This window comes from Crinia signifera, chromosome 5 (assembly GCF_055691185.1).
Source record: "Crinia signifera chromosome 5, ASM5569118v1, whole genome shotgun sequence".
NCBI classification, from domain to species: domain Eukaryota; kingdom Metazoa; phylum Chordata; class Amphibia; order Anura; family Myobatrachidae; genus Crinia; species Crinia signifera.
In genome coordinates this window covers 153540791-153558867 of record NC_139221.1, presented here as the reverse complement: position 1 = coordinate 153558867, position 18077 = coordinate 153540791, and the positions used below count along the sequence as shown (strand labels likewise).

Genomic DNA, 18077 nt, shown 5'->3' with positions numbered 1-18077 from the left:
CGCTGAACCCTGGGGGACACAGATGGGCTGAAGCGCTCCGGAGGCCTGGACCTCCGAGGCCGTGCGCCCGCTGGAGCAGCCTCCTGCGTTGCTGCTCCCAGTCCCCCCAGCAGACCTGACATCTGCTGCTGCAGCCACTCAGTCCCTCTGGTGCCTGCTGCCTCCCTGAGGGCAGCCAGCGCTGCAGATACCTCAGCATCAGCGTTTGGGGAAGCCATGGGAGATGCAGTGCTGCTTAGCTGTTCAGAAAAATATCCCAGTGACCCCTATTTCCTGCCTGCACTCTGCTTATATACCCTTACTACACCCCGTTAAGCCCCTCCCCCTATGACCCTCTCCTTAGACACCCCTTCTATGACTGTCCAGCTAGTCAGCTCCCTACAAACCCTGTCAGGGGAGCCTACCCCCAGGCTTTGCCTCCAGTCCGGCTCCTACATTACTCTATCACACTGCTAAACAGTTCATGACCAGGAAAGTGTTATTTGTAGGAAAGGGGAACTAAGTAAATATTTTTTTAAGTGCAATTTAGTGCAATTTACTGCATTTTAGGTGCTCCAAACTGAAAACAAGATTGCTTACAGTATCCAAATTCTTGCAATTATATGTAAGTGACACCTTTTAATTAAATACTGTGTACTTGCGCCAACTTTGATTGTTGTGTACTTGATACGACTTGTGATAGACAAGCAAAACAAATTATGTTATCAGAATCAGAATCTGCTTTATTGGCCAGTTATTAAATAGCACTTTCACATTGCCAAAATGTTTCAAAAACCAGTATTTTTAAACGGTATTTAAAACGGGTCAGAGCCTTCACATTGCAGTAGATTACCGTTTTAAATACCGTTTAAATACCATCCACATCAGTCAACCCGTTTATACCCCTGAACACGTTTCAAGGCAGAATGCAGGGGACAGCCTATCACAGGTCTGTAATCTGTTGTTTTTACTAAATACCGTTTCAGAGCCATTCTCACTGTATAAAAAAACGGCTCTGAAACGTGTAGGACTCTGCTTAATAAACGTTTTGAAATACCGGTTATCTTTAACCGGTAAATCAACTCAACCGCTTTCCCACTGCAGCCTTAAATGTTTTGAAATGTGAAAAAACGGCAATATACCGTTAAACAAGTGCGGTGTGAAAGGGGTATTAGTGTATACTAGGAATTAGATTTGGTTTGCTGTGCAACAGCCGTTAGGTAACAGTTAAACAGCGACAGTACAGATATACATAATACATACAGTTACACACTAATCATGGGGATTATAAGGCAGTGAACATATATTTGCTGGGCAGCACAATGCCTAGTCAGCCATCAGCGGGACCACTGGTCATTGTATCAGCCAGGCAGGCAATAATACAAGCAGAGACAGTACAATTTTCACACAGGGAGCAAATACCCACTGAGCAGCCCAGCGCTGCCACTGGTCACCGCAATAACCAGGCAGGCAACAATACAAGCAGAGACAGTACAGTTATCACACAGGGAACATATACCCGCCGTGCAGCTCAGCACCTAGGCAGCCATCAACGGTGCCACTGGACACAGCAGCAGTCAGGCAGGCAATAATACCAGCAGAGATGAGATGGGGAGACACGGGGTTACATATGGCTTGAACATGCTGCTCACAGCATCAGAAGGGCTCAACAGCGCACAGCAGGATGGATCCTAAGACTGTAGGAGGGGCAGTGTGTCAGGGCTCTGGCTTGTGCTGAAGTTGGGGGTGGAAGGGGGGGGGGGTGGAGAGCCAGCGTGCAGGGAGGAGGGGTAGTCAGAAAGAGTCAGTGAGGCCGTGGGGGCCAGGGGTTGGAGCTTGGGCTGGAGTCCACCATTACTGGCCCGATGCAGATCCATACTTCTCCCATGGGCTTCCTCGGCAGGACACTGGGTGTTCGTAGCCTGGGAGTTTCCTGTTGTCTGTATGTGGGGGGGGTGGCGCCACACCAGAAATCAGCCCTGGCATTTTGAGCACACAGGCCCACCCGCAGCAGGCGGGACCCTTGCATGGCAAAAAGGGGGTGTGGCCTCATGACAAGGAGGCATGGTATCACAAAAAGGAGGCACTAGGGAGGGTATAGAGAGACACAGGGTGGTAGGGAGGGGAAAGAGAGATGAAGGGTGGGAAGGAGGGGGAAGAGATTATAGGCAGTATGGAGGTGATAGACAGACGCTAGAAGGTTGGGAGAGAGACGCCAACACAAATAATCACCAAATACAGTAATAATAAATTATTTAAAATTATACATAAAATCAGGATAAATAGCCATAAAAATAACCCTTCCTCACCTCAGAGTGCTTGCAGCTGCTCCTCTGAAACCTTCTGGGCCTGGCTGTCACTATAAAGAGAGAGAGAGAGAGACTCTCTCTGGTCGTGCTGGCTGACTAGATTGGCTGGCTGACAGTCACTGGTCATCTTTCCTAGGTGACCTAGAACTGGTCACTTGGACACCAACACCCCCCCCCCCCCCCCACCCCGTGCGTCAGCCTTCACACTGACCTGCCAACCGGCCAATGCTCGACCTCTGCGCCACAGTGACCCAGAAGTTGGGTGGGAGCCTGGAACCCCCTGCACACATGGATCCCCCTGCCGGCAGCTCAGGTCAGCGCCATGGTCACCCAGAAACACTCCCGCATAGGTTGCTCTCATTCATGTGCAGACAGCCAGATCGCACCGCCCATCTACTACCTGGTAACCTAAACCCTCGCCTGCCACTGCCATGTCCTCTCTACTAGTATTACCAGTGGGCTGTCAACGCTTTCCCACTCGGTTAGAAAAAAACATATGAATGGTGCAGACAAAATCGGCCCACAGAAGGCCAATCCGGCCCTGCGCCACACCATGCCGCTGGAGCTGTGGCCCGTGCTGGGGGGCCATCTGCCCCCCCTCCACCATCTCACCCCTCCTCTGGCTGCAGTCCTCTGGGCCAATGGAGTGGGAGCGTCATCCTGCCGTTGCTGCTGGATGGGGGGGGGGGGCGCTGCCTCATCCTGCACTGGGGGCCGCAGCCGTATCCGGTATGGAGGCCGCAGCCACGTCCATGCCGGGGGCTGGGGGGGGGGCGGGGATGGGAGCTCCGGGGGATGGAAGCTGGGAGCACCGCAAGCATGCGACCATCCCTTGCCTCCACTGGAAGTTTATCTATGGGATATGCCTACTTGGTCAACTGTATTGAGGTCGACATGCATTCGGCGTGGAGGAAGAATAGAATAGTGTGCCGAGCAATGCCCCCGAACTTCCGCACAGTTGCTTCCGGCGTCGCTGGCTGACGTCAGCCAGGCGACTCGCGAGTTTTGAATAAAGAGCCAGCATCTGCTGGGCACAGACGCCAGTTATAGTTTATTTCAGCTTGGTCCTGGTCCCTGGCTCAGCGTCTGCGCCCAGCCCTGGGATTCCCTCCTGTTTCAAGTTCTGGCATCCTGTCATCGTCTCCTGGTGGGAGTCAGCCCGCAGTGTTCAGCTTCTGTGCCCCAGCCCAGTTCCACTGGTGTATTCTATCCTGGGTCACATAAGTGCTCCTTTGGAGCCTGGTTCGTTCCTTTGGAGAACTGCCTAGCTCTTTTGTTATTAGGCTGTCCAGCCCTTTGTTTAGTTCCTTTCTGGGGTTCAGGACTTCGTCCCGACGTGGGCTTAGCCCATATTCCTGTCTCTGGAATTTACCAGTTATTTATGTTATTTTCTCTTTCTGCCTGACCTCTATACGTTCAGTTTTTAGGCAGGGCCTCCCCTTTCTGTCCTGGTTTTGTTTTGGGGATTTGCCTCCTAAGCCTTGTCATTTTGTGTGTGGAGATTCCCAGTTATCTGTCTCTTGTAACAAAGAAAGAGAGCGCACTGTGTTGATCAATTGTAAATTTTTACTGAACAATTAGAAGTACATTTAATATAATATGAAAAAATATATGTAAAAATATAATATAAATGAATAAACAGACAATATATTTAAAATATATGCATGAAGCACTATAAATTCATTAATAAAAAACCTTCCGACTGTGATCTGCCAGATTGTTACTTTATGCCTTGAGTTGAAACAGTTCCCATGGAATCAATAAAGTTCCTTTTAATGAATTGAACTGAAATGTTGCTGATAGCTATCAGTGGGGGAATGCTCCTTATTTATAATGAAAAAGGGTAAAAGTTATATTACCAGGTATCTCCTGCAGGTAGGTGAAATGGTAGAATTGGATCCCGATGGACTCCCGCTACTACCGGTGTTGCTCCGATGGTGAGGGAGCCGGTACCGGGAGCAGGTGCCTAAGGTGGGACTCAGCGGGTCTGCTAACAACCGACACGGCCCCGATGGAAAGGGAGCCAGCGACGGGAGCTGACAGGCTGGAGACTGAGTCAGCGTCCGGACGGTCAGATGTATGAGACGTCTCTGCGCACCTGTGCAGGGAATATGCCGACGCGGCCCCGATGTGCAGGGAGCCAGCGCCGGGAGCTGACACGGTTGGAGAGGAGGATACGTCCGGACGGTCAGATGTAATGAGCGTCTTGATACACCTGTGCAGGGGACACCGGAGGGAAGAGCCTTAAATTTGTTGGTGGGAGCAGTCCAGCAATAAGTAGCACAAAAGGGGTCAATTCAGGCAATCTGGAACAGGATCACGATCAGAGTTTTAGGAACGTCTTGACGCGTTTCTCCGTCCTCCTATTGCTGACGGTTTCATCAGAAGATGGTCTGTAGGTGATCAGCCCAGGTATAAAAAGGTGGCCCATCCAATCATTGGAGGGCAGCAATCTCATGCACCTGTAAGTTGTTTTGACGAATCACAAGTCGGAAACCTTATTGCTTCATAGCAAGCTGTGAGTTTATAATTTATACACAATAAATACTTAAACTAAAGAAGTTCTTTATGCATGGTAAGAAACATATATAATAAACATAGATAATCAGATAAAAAACTATCTTTTAAATGGCATCATCAAACGTTTTTCATTTCTACATTTATTCTAAAGGAGAAAGAGAGGGTATGGATTTATTTAAATATGCATGGTTGGAGTCTGCAGCTGTCATAGCACTGCAAGGTGCACACTCGACTATGAGCGGCATAGCTCAATGGAGGAGGGTGCTTTTGTTGATTCACACTTACAAGATTTAGTTTTTTCTTTGCCGTCACATATTAAAGACACTACTCAATTTCTAAAACTCATCATGGATATTGATTGGCAGCCAGATTATATACTTATGACATGTGATGTTGAGTCCCTATACTCAAACATTCCACACAAAAAGGGCATTCTGGCCCTACAACATTATTTGGATACTGATCTGAATCTTAGTGAAGAAAGAAAAGCATTTATTTTACAATCTGTTCACTTTATCCTCACACACAATTATTTTACGTTCAATGGTGTTTTTTATTTACAGTCACTTGGTACTGCCATGGGCACCAGGTTCGCCCCGAGCTTTGCAAATTTATATATGGGACTATTCGAAGAACAACACGTGTGGCAAAGCCCATATAGGGCGAACCTGGTGTGCTATGGCAGATACATTGACGATTTATTTTTCATTTGGCGTGGGGATCTTACTTTAGCACAGTTGTTTTTGGAGTCACTAAATTTCAATACTTTTGGTCTCAAATTCACCTCAACAATCAGTAAAAATCACATAAACTTCTTGGATATAGCTGTCTCTATAAAGGACAACAAAATCAGCACATCAACCTTCAAAAAGGAAGTGGACAATGGTGGTTATTTAAACTACCACAGCTGCCACTTTAAACCATGGATAAAAAATATTCCTAAAAACCAATATTGTAGAATAAAAAGAAACTGTTCTGACCTAGTTAAATTTGAACAACAAACCAAAGAGATTACTGAAACTTTTTTAGAACAGGGTTATCCTAGATGGCTTTTGGAGAAAGCTGAAAGAGACACTATGAAGATAGATAGACAGAGTCTTCTCAAATCTAAAACAACTTCTAAACCCACATTTTTGGATAAACCAATTTTTGTCACAAAATATAACACATATTCAGACCAACTAAGACTAATAATTAAAAATAATTATAGAGTACTCAAATGTGACAACTTGCTGGCCCCCCATCTAGATGAGGAACCCAAAATAGTCTTTAAGAAAAATAAAACCATTAAAGACATTTTGGCCCCTAGCCATTTTGTAGACAAGGACAAAGAAGATCAAATAAAACATGCTTGTATCAAGGGATGTTTTAAATGCAAGAAAAAGAGATGTATGACATGCGACCATATAAAAGAACCTAATACCTCCTTTCAATCAACAAATTCAGGCTCCTCTTTTATCATTAAAAGTCACATTGATTGCCAAACGAATTATGTGATCTATTTAATAACATGTATCTGTGGATCACAATACGTGGGACGCACTATTCGCACAATGAACACTAGATTCCTTGAACATAGAAGAAATGTGTTAAAAGGTTTTTTAAAACATTCCTTATCAAAACATGTAAGAAATAAACATAATGGTGACCATCGTGTACTGAAAATACAGGGCATTGAACATATAGAAGAAACATCTAGGGGAGGCGACCGTTATGAACGTCTCTGTGCCCGCGAGGCATATTGGATATTTTCATTGGGGACCCTATTTCCAATGGGTCTCAATGACAATATAGAACTTAATAATATTTAAATAAAAAGTTCGGTTCTTTTCCACCCTCTTCTTTGCATAGTACCTCAAATCGATACACTACCAATTTTTGTCCCTGCTCTTCCTCTTTTCTCTCTCCCCCCTCTTGTGTTAATTTTCCGTTAATAAATCAAAAACTCAGGAACTATATATATATAAAAAATTGTTATTTCACTAAATAATAATCATTAAATACATGTATATAAATATGTAATAATAAGAATAGGAATTAATGTTATATGATATATAATGTATGTTTTCCATAAGATTGCTATATTGTGACCTCAGGTCGGGGATATGGGTTTTGCCCCTCTCTCTCTTTTCTCTTTCTTCTTTTTTGCTGTATTTCTCTCTGGTTGTAATTTCTTCTATAATTGAATACCAATCGTGTTATTATGAAGAAAAGAGATAAAGATATATAAAAATGTAAAAATATAAAGGTACAAAAGTATATAAAAATGATGAGATATTTACATGCTAACAGGCTTCGATAATTTTTCTTCTCTAATTTATTTATTATTATTATTATTTTTTGTTATTGGTTATTATATATATATATATATATTCTTCTATTTATCATTTTTTTATTATTGTGACCGTTATTATTTATTTATTTCTGATGTCCATAATTGTATTGCATATGCTAATTTAGATATGATATAGAGCTACTTGATAATGACTTATCTCCACAATTTCCACTATAATGTATAAACAAGCCATCTAATAAAACATTTTGAGGTGGCTCGCTCATCTTATACAAGGTTCTTCTTCTTTTCTTTTAAAAGTAAGAAAATAAATTGAACTAAAATTACTGTTCGACTCTGGTCCCAAAGTGGGATTAGAACCCTCCTCCATTGAGCTATGCCGCTCATAGTCGAGTGTGCACCTTGCAGTGCTATGACAGCTGCAGACTCCAACCATGCATATTTAAATAAATCCATACCCTCTCTTTCTCCTTTAGAATAAATGTAGAAATGAAAAACGTTTGATGATGCCATTTAAAAGATAGTTTTTTATCTGATTATCTATGTTTATTATATATGTTTCTTACCATGCATAAAGAACTTCTTTAGTTTAAGTATTTATTGTGTATAAATTATAAACTCACAGCTTGCTATGAAGCAATAAGGTTTCCGACTTGTGATTCGTCAAAACAACTTACAGGTGCATGAGATTGCTGCCCTCCAATGATTGGATGGGCCACCTTTTTATACCTGGGCTGATCACCTACAGACCATCTTCTGATGAAACCGTCAGCAATAGGAGGACGGAGAAACGCGTCAAGACGTTCCTAAAACTCTGATCGTGATCCTGTTCCAGATTGCCTGAATTGACCCCTTTTGTGCTACTTATTGCTGGACTGCTCCCACCAACAAATTTAAGGCTCTTCCCTCCGGTGTCCCCTGCACAGGTGTATCAAGACGCTCATTACATCTGACCGTCCGGACGTATCCTCCTCTCCAACCGTGTCAGCTCCCGGCGCTGGCTCCCTGCACATCGGGGCCGCGTCGGCATATTCCCTGCACAGGTGCGCAGAGACGTCTCATACATCTGACCGTCCGGACGCTGACTCAGTCTCCAGCCTGTCAGCTCCCGTCGCTGGCTCCCTTTCCATCGGGGCCGTGTCGGTTGTTAGCAGACCCGCTGAGTCCCACCTTAGGCACCTGCTCCCGGTACCGGCTCCCTCACCATCGGAGCAACACCGGTAGTAGCGGGAGTCCATCGGGATCCAATTCTACCATTTCACCTACCTGCAGGAGATACCTGGTAATATAACTTTTACCCTTTTTCATTATAAATAAGGAGCATTCCCCCACTGATAGCTATCAGCAACATTTCAGTTCAATTCATTAAAAGGAACTTTATTGATTCCATGGGAACTGTTTCAACTCAAGGCATAAAGTAACAATCTGGCAGATCACAGTCGGAAGGTTTTTTATTAATGAATTTATAGTGCTTCATGCATATATTTTAAATATATTGTCTGTTTATTCATTTATATTATATTTTTACATATATTTTTTCATATTATATTAAATGTACTTCTAATTGTTCAGTAAAAATTTACAATTGATCAACACAGTGCGCTCTCTTTCTTTGTTATAATTCTTGTTCTCGCTAAGAAGGACTCAGTCCTTTTACTGGGAGCAGCATTTATTTTAAGCTGTGCATCAATTATTATTTGAACATATATTATTAATTAATTTTTTGCGCCCGATTTGCCCTTTGGGCAAATTTTTTTATCTGTCTCTTGTGCCTGCGACTGGGTCGCATTCCCGTCATTGGCCCGGTGCCGGCAGACAGGGGTATCTTGCAGTCAGGGCTGTTAGTAAGATCATCCTCTGGAGTTACCCCTGACGATCGCTCACCCTTTGTCCATCCATAAGACCTGGCTGTATCGAGGTTGGAGCGGGCCTAACTCGCTCCTTCGAACGCGGTGGCCACAGGTGAAGCCTAGTTCCCATAGGGGTTTGTCATCTGCCCGGGGTACTCAACAGAGTCAGAGTAGGCTTTGCTGTGGCCATCCTAACGGGCGGTCCCAGCTACGGGCTCACATCTGACCTCCAATTCCCTGCCTCCTGTATTTCCACTCAGCGCCCTGGTGGCAACCATAACATTATAACCGGCCTTAACAGGTTATATAAGGGGTTTTATATAACCACTTTTTGTTTGTGTTTGCCATGTTGGTGCTATGAGTACCACTCCCCAGACCTTCTCGGATCAACTCCAGGGGTTAACTCAAATGGTCCGGGAGTTGTCTTTGAAGGTAGCCTCCCAAGAGCAGAGGATGCGTCCTCCAGATCCAGGGGTGTTGGAACCAAAAGTGAATTTGCCCGATCGGTTCTCTGGAGATCGGAGGGCTTTTTTCAACTTTCGCGAAAGCTGCAAGTTATATTTCCGACTTCGACCCCGGTCATCTGGTTCAGAGTCCCAGCGGGTAGGCATGGTTATGTCTTTATTACAGGGGGACCCTCAGACGTGGGCATTTGGTCTACCTCCTGACAGCCCGGCCTTATCCTCGGTCGACAACTTCTTTAGCTCTTTAGGCTTGTTATACGACGACTCTGATAGAGAGGCCTCCGCAGAGACTCATCTCCGAGCCCTAAAACAAGGAAAAGCCCCAGCAAAGGTATATTGTACAGAATTCCGCCACTGGTCAAATGATTGCGGATGAAATGGCCCCGCTTTACGGAGTCAGTTCCGCTGTGGCTTATCCGATACCATCAAGGATAGCCTAATTCAGTATCCTGTACCCAGTTCCCTTGATAATTTCATGGAACTGGCTATAAAAATTGACCGCCGCCTCCGCGAGCGGAGATCTGAGCGGGGTGAACAGGCACGGCCACTTCCCTTTGTTCCTCTAGTCCCGGAAGAGAGCGATGAGCCTATGCAGATTGGGGCGACTCGCATCTCTCAGGAGGAGAGAGCCCGTCGGTTTAGCTCTGGTCTTTGTTTATATTGTAGGAACAAAGGGCATATCCTCAAGAATTGTCCCAATAGGCCAGTAAAAGTCTTGGCCAAGTGTACGAAGAGAGGGTTGACTTAGGCCTGCAATTATTTTCCTCTCACGATTCTCTATTAGTTCCCTGTGGCATTTCTTTCCAGGATATTAAATTTTCCGGTACGGCATTTATAGATAGTGGTGCGGCCGGAAACTTCCTGGATATCAGTTTGGCCCAGACATTGGGTATTCCTCATCTTAAACTCCAAGGCCTTGTTACTCTACGGGGTTTGGATGGGAATATCTTATCCAACGGAGCAATTTCTTTTCAGACTCCCTCAGTCTTGTTGACTATTGGTTTGTTTCATAGGGAGGAAATTTCATTTCTTTTAACTTCTTGTCCTCTCGTTTCCATAGTTTGGGGATATCCTTGGTTGGTCAAACATAACCCCATTATTGACTGGAGTTCGGCTCAGATAGCTCATTGGAGTCCTTACTGTACCCAGCATTGTCTTAATACCTCGGTCTTGGTGGCGTCTGTCTCTCTCTCCTGGATACCTCCCCCTTATCAAGACTTTGCGGATGTTTTCTCTAAGGGAAAAGCAGACAGTCTTCCACCCCATCGCCCGTACGATTGTGCCATCAAGTTGATTCCCAATGCTCCCTTGCCCAAGGGTAGATTGTATGTTTTATCCATCCCGGAGACTAAGGCAATGGATGAATATGTACAGGAGAGTCTCAAGAAGGGGTTTATCCGGCCGTCAAAGTCTCCTCTCAGTGCAGGTTTTTTTTTTTTGTGGCCAAGAAGGATGGTTCATTAAGGCCTTGTATTGATTTCCGTGCCTTAAACAAAATCACGGTTAAAAACACCTATCCTCTTCCATTAATTGCGGTACTTTTTGATCAATTGCGGTCCGCAACTGTCTTCTCCAAGATAGACCTCAGGGGCGCCTACAATCTCATTAGAATCAAGGAAGGCGACGAGTGGAAGACAGCCTTTAGTACTCTGACAGGGCATTATGAGTACCTTGTTATGCCCTTTGGCCTTTCTAATGCCCCCGCCGTTTTTCAGGACTTTATTAACAACGTCCTTCGTGATTTTTTAGGCCAGTTTGTAGTCGTTTTTTTAGACGACATCCTGATTTTTTTCACAAGTTTTAAATTCACATAGAAGTCAGGTTCGTCAAGTCTTGCAAAAATTGAGAGAAAACCAATTATTTGCCAAACTTGAGAAGTGAGAGTTCGAAGTCACACAGGTTTCTTTTTTGGGCTACATTATTTCTTCTCAGTGTTTCCAGATCGACCCCAAGAAACTTCAAACAGTGGTGGACTGGGATCCGTCCTACCAGTTTGAAGGCGGTCCAACGATTTCTTGGGTTTGCCAACTATTATAGATGTTTTATTCATTCTTTCTCTTCTATCGTTGTGGCATTAACCAAGAAAGGGGCCGATCCATCCCAGTGGTCCCCTCAGGTGGAACAGGCCTTTGAGTCTTTGAAACAAGCCTTTGTCTCGGCTCCTGTTCTTAAGCATCCTAATCTTCCCTTCATTGTGGAGGTGGATGCCTCTGAAGTAGGGGCAGGAGCGGCGTTATCCCAAAGGGATCCTGAGTCACTGGATCTGCATACCTGTGCGTATACAGATGGGGCATGGCTTATCTTTGCAGGGGATGGCGATGCCAGCCGCCATCCCCTGCCAGCCGCCATCTGTATAGCGAGAAGGGGACGCGCGTGCCGCTTCCAGCGCTTCCCCCAGGTCACCGCCGGCTTGTCAGCGGCGACCCGGGGTCCCCGCCGCCTGCCCTTACCCCCCTAACCCTGTCCGTCTCCCTGAAGCGTAGATGGACAGGGTTCCCGCCCCCCCCCCCCCCACACACCGAATTTTTGGCTTTTGAGCCAATCAGAGCTTGTGTACCGATAGCCAATCAGAGCAGCTGCCGGTACACAAGCTCTGATTGGCTCACCCACCGGTGCTACATTTTAATTGGCCTCTGGCATCCTGTATTGAGGAAGCCACGCTGTGCTTCGGGACGTGCTGAGTCGGGCAGTAAGTGAAGGATGATGGGGGTCCATGGCGAGGGGGGCCCAGACTGGAAATCAGTCCCGGGCCCCAAAATTCCAGGTGGCAGCCCTCAATATGTCCCCTAGTAAATGTTAGACAAACACCTTTATTCACATGCCTCGATTTGTACTTGCAACTGTACTCACCTAATTTTGTAGAATCAGGTAGTTGTGATGAATGGTTTTCCTAAGGGGCAATCGGACCCCCCCCCCAGCCCAAATGTTAACCAAGCAATCCTGTGTTTTTGATGATGACCTTTTTTTGTGTGCCTCCAATGAGCATAGATTCCTTCCTACTATACATTACTTTTGAGCTTGCCAATATTTTTCTGTGTATAGCAGTGGTTCTTTTAAGGGCATGTAAGAAGCAACACCTGCCAAAACCAGGTGTAATACCAAACTGTATATTTCATTTTAAGTTTACAAACACCCCCCCCCCCCTCCCCCCCAAAAAAAAGGGTTGATCTTAATAAAAATAATGAAGAACAGATCCGATACAGTGGCTTTCTTTTGGCTAAACATTTAGGGGGTAATTTACTAAAGAAAATTTGTAAAAAAATAGGTGTATTTGTATCCAGAAATACACTTATTTTTGACATTTACAATCCCGAAAATACGGCAATTCGTAGTCGTATTGATGTGCTATCAATACAAATACGAATTGCCGTATTTTCGGGATAGTAAATGTCAAAAATAAGTGTATTTCTGGATACAAATACACCTATTTTTTACAAATTTCCTTTAGTAAATTTCCCCCTTAATCCTCAATATTAAAAACACGATAGAATACGATATGTTTGAAAGAGTCAGTGTTTATAGAAGTAATAGACAGTGGCCATGATTTTTAACACTATTGTTTACTGAAGGTGTTCTCTTAACAAACAGTGCAAGGATCTGGCACCTTAGTATGAGCTTCAACCTGAAAAGCTGCCAGACACCTTAGGGAAAATTAACATTTATGATTTATATTGTTATAGAATTGCATGCTCATTGCTCATATTCCCATCCTTGCTTTCTCTCATTTGGATATAAGATATGTACAGCAGCCGTAACAGCAGTTTGGTTTGTTTAGAATACCATGATTGTAAATATTATAACAACAGTATAAAGGTGCCCATACACAGTGCGATTGTAGTGTGCGGTGATATGTGCCATTGCACAGTTCAAAAAGTATGTGCTGTACAAACTTTTTGAACTAGCTTAGGATCACATCCCACACAAAACACATGCAATTACTGTATCACAGCGTTTATGGGCACCTTTATTGTTATATAAAGTGAAAATGCAGTTATCTAGTGGCAGTCCCCTCCTATTCACATGTAGGAGCCTCCACTGCATTTAATTGTACAATATACAAGGAAATCATGGATACCTTGCCCTTAATGCATTTCATGTGAACATGTGTCATGCTTTTACTTAGTACTGTATTTCTAGTACTACATTGTGAAAATGTTGGCTGCACTGCGCTAACAGTATCATAAACTGTACTGTAACTAAAAAAATGTACGAGACAAAAGCAAACACGCATCTGATATTTTAATTGGCTTCTACATTGTTGCATTTCTTTTATCTGATCAAATTTGCAAGTATAATGGGTTACTTGGTAAAAATGAATACAGCTGAGAGATTGCAGTTTACATTATACTGCTATCATTATATCAACATTGATTAAATCCAACGGTTGTTGACAGCTGGGCACAGCAGGGGGTGGGGCATGGACATGGCCCAGTATAGGAGGCAGCGCAGTGGGCTTGGAGTTCGCAGTTTCTGCACCATTGCCACGCCCCTACTATATAATGCCGATATGACAAGCATTGTATAACAGGGGACAAGGTTGCAATGATGCAAATCACTTGTACTCTGTAAGTGGACAATCGAGGGGGGCTTCGCCACTGAAGGGAGTTTTTATCCTTTAGACAATCTCAACCTTTTTAAACCTTAGTTCTTTGGTCTAAAAGCTGAATTTATCCCCCATATACTGTATGAGGCCTTTCTTTCTGCTGTGAACATTATCTTTTGAACGTTCCTAATTAATCTGCTTTGGTGTCATAATCGATTCTCTGTACATGTGTATTAGCAGGGCACCCAATTAGCATACGTACGCTAGCGTAGGGAAATCGCATCGCCCGTTTTAGTGCGATGTGATGCGATTTTCCTATGTAATTTATTCACTGCTCTCTTGGCCCCGGCAAATCGCATGGCATCTCCCGCAAAATCGTATGCGATCGTATGCGATTTTATAGAGTACAATGCCATTACATTAGCTACTGTATACACTTGTATTACATGCAATGAGGTTTTAGGCACCCCCCACTATCCACACCACCCCGAAGCATGGCGAGAGCAGCGGAACGCGTCCTCCCGGCCTTTTCATACCCCCACTATCCATGTCGGTGTGGAGTTTATTTTATATAGTGTGGCAAGCACAGCAAGCCATCGAGCCAGAAGCATGGCGAACGCAGCGTGCCCCGCGAGGGGACGCGGATTACTTTACATGTATTCCGCATGTATTCCGTGGCTTGGTGGCTATATAAAATCAACTCCACGCCGACGTGGATAGTGGGGGTATGAAAAGGTCGGGAGGACGCGTAACGCCACCCCTCACAGGGATCGCTATGCTCGCCACACTTCGGGGTGGCGTGGACAGTGGCGGGGGGGGGTGCCTAAAACCTCATTGCATGTCATACAAGTGTATAGCTAATGTAATGGCATCGCACCCTAGAAAATCACATGCGATCGCATGCGATTTTGCGGGAGGTGCAATGCGATGTGACCCGTGGGGGCCAAGAAAGCAGTGAATAAATTACATAGGAAAATCGCATTGTACAGCACTAAAACGGCCCATGCAATGCGATGCAATGCGATTTTCTTACGCAGAATCGCCCACTAAGCAATTTGCTTAGTGGGCGCCCTGCTAATACACAAGTACCTGATTCTCCCCTCTTCTTCACCCCCACATTTATGCTGTTGCCTGTACACAGTACAACATCTCCAACAGCCTCTCCCTGGCAGCTACCAAATATGCTAATTTTTTCATGTTGCACCAACTTTTGTAGTCTTTTAGTTTTTTCTCTTTCCCACCTCTCACCTCTTAAATCAATCTTCATTGCTACTGCTTATATCAACTTCTTATGTTGTTACCCCATTTTGCCTCCTTGACTGGCTTCTTTCACTTATAGAGTGGTGGAATTTAACCATTGCTAACCTCGCATCCAATATTGGATTACCTTGGGTTTGCGTATTCACGGATATCCAGTGATATCTCCTCCATCTATACACTGGGCTGCTGCTAGGAGGCTCAGGGGCTTCTGGAAGGGGAGGTTTGCTGTTTGGAGATGTAGTACATTCAAAAACGCATCCTGATGTTTTCTCATAGAAAACATTAAAATCGCAAATGTAATAAGGTGAAAATTTTCACTTTGTACCATTAAAATGAACAAAAATCGCAAAACAAATAGACCAGGTCCAACTTGGTGAGTTTGACAGAACCATGCACAGATCAGTGAGGTCTGTGCATGGTTCTGTCAAAAAAGTGTTCTAAAGTTAAAGGGAAAAAAATGGGCTCAGTGTCCCACGTATTTTGGTGTACTGTATCTGGCACTGAGGAAGAAGTTGACAACGAGGCTTCTGATGGTGATGTTGTTTATTTAAATCAGGCACCAACAGTATGAAGATATTTGGTGGCTGTGCGATGAAAAAGACCATTGCCATGCCTGGGCAAAAGACCAAAAATCCATCCTCTATATGCTTCAGAGGATGAAGGAGCAGCAAAAGCCCATTCAAGCCCAGGGCCGGTGCTAGGGGGTTCAGCGCCCTCCTGCAAACTATAAATTTGCGCCCAACCAAGCTTTAAAAACGGACAGTGCACACAGAAAGAAAACCATGTGATCTCACAGGGAAGGGGAATGTCCACACAATAGTACTCCTACTCCAAATTACACCACATAGTAGCACAATATTATTCACCTTACACAGCTGTAACTAGCCATTTTGGTGCCATGAGTTAAAAAACTGAGAGTTTGCGCCATAGGCGCGTGCAAAAATGTAGGGGCGTGGTCACATAAAAATACCAATTACACCGTAATCCCCATAACACATTATGCTTCACACCTCAATGCCCATTACACATTATACCACACACAGTAATGCAAATGATACATTATGCCACACATCATGATGCCGCTTACACAATATGCAGCCCACCATAATGCCCATTACACATTATGCCACATACCATAATTCCCCTTACAAAATATACCATGCACCATAATGCCCATATGACATTGACACACATTATGCTACACATAATGCCCCAAGTACTCCTGCATATGCCCACATTTGTAGCATTGCTTATTCATAATGCCCACACCAGTTGCCAAAAGTAGTTGCTCTGCTCATACTGTACATAGTGCTCATACCAGTTGCCGACATTAGTAGCACTGTGTAACCATATGCTACACCAGTTGCCGACAGCAGTAGTGCTGCCTATACACCTTGTCAACAGCAGTAGCGCAGCCTATACATGTGCCCACACTAGTTGCCGACATTATTAGCACTGCCTATACACATACTCACACCAGTTGTCGACAGTAGTAGCGATGCCTATACATAACGCCCACACCAGTTGCTGACAGTAGTAGCGATGCCTATACATAACGCCCACACCAGTTGCAGACACTAGTAGCGCTGCCTATACACGTGTCCACACCAGTTGCCGACAGTAGTAGTGATGCCTTTACATAACGCCAACACCAGTTGCTGACAGTAGTAGCGATGCCTATACATAACGCCCACACCAGTTGCCGACACAAGTAGCACTGCTTATACACATGCTCACACCAGTTGCCGACTGTAGAATCGCTGCCTATACACGTGCTCACACCAGTTGCTGACATTAGTAGTGCTGCCTATACACATACTCACACCAGTTGCCGACAGTAGTATCGCTGTCTATACACATGCCCACACCAGTTGCCGACATTAGTAGCACTGCCAACACATGTGCCCACACCAGTTGCCAACATTAGTAGCGCTGTCTATACACATGCTCACACCAGCTGCCGACATTAGTAGCACTGCCAACACACGTGCCCACACCATTTGCCGACATTAGTAGCGATGCCTATACACGTGCTCATATCAGTTGCTGACATTAGTAGCGCTGAATATACACGTGCCCACACCAGTTGCCGACATTAGTAGCACTGCCAACACACGTGCCCACACCAGTTGCCGACATTAGTAACACTGCCTATACACGTGATCATACCAGTTGCCAACCTTAGTAGCGCTGACTATACACGTGCCCACACCAGTTGCCAACATTAGTAGCACTGCCAACACACGTGCCCACACCAGTTGCCGATATTAGTAGCACTGCCAACACACGTGCCCACACCAGTTGCCGACATTAGTAGTGCTGTCTATACAAGTGCCCACACCAGTTGCTGACATTAGTAGCACTACCAGTACCTATACACGTGCCCACATCAGTTGCTGACATAGTACACTCACACTTTAGTATCCTGGCAGCTCATCCTCTCCTGTGTCCACTGTCTTCAGTCTTGCTCCCTCATAGCCCCGTCCCTTATGCTCCGTGTAGCCCCGCCCCATCCGTCCGTGTAGCCCCGCCCCCTTTCGTTGCTACTGCTGACCAGTGACCTGATGGGAGCCTTGAGGGAGCTCTGTGCCTCCGGCGCTGCTGCGTGCCCTGCAGTGTGACAGGCGCAGCCGGCAGCCCCACACAGAGACAGCAGGGGATGCACAGCAGGGACAGCGCCTCTCCTGCCTGATGCCTACCTGCTTTGCATCCTCTGCTGAGCGGGTAGCGCCGGCCCTGTTCAAGCCTATACATCCACCTATGACATATGCAAAAATGGACGCATAAACCTGACTCAAGTGCAATGGAGAATGATTTACATGTTGTGCAATGATCTCCAACCCATCCAACTTGCCACAC

General features: G+C 45.1%; 1 protein-coding gene across 4 annotated transcripts in view; it reads left to right on the top strand.

Annotated features, from left to right (window-relative positions):
* Positions 1-18077, top strand: part of ITPRID1 (ITPR interacting domain containing 1) — a 204643-nt gene that overhangs the window by 141378 nt on the left and 45188 nt on the right. The window lies entirely within an intron of this gene.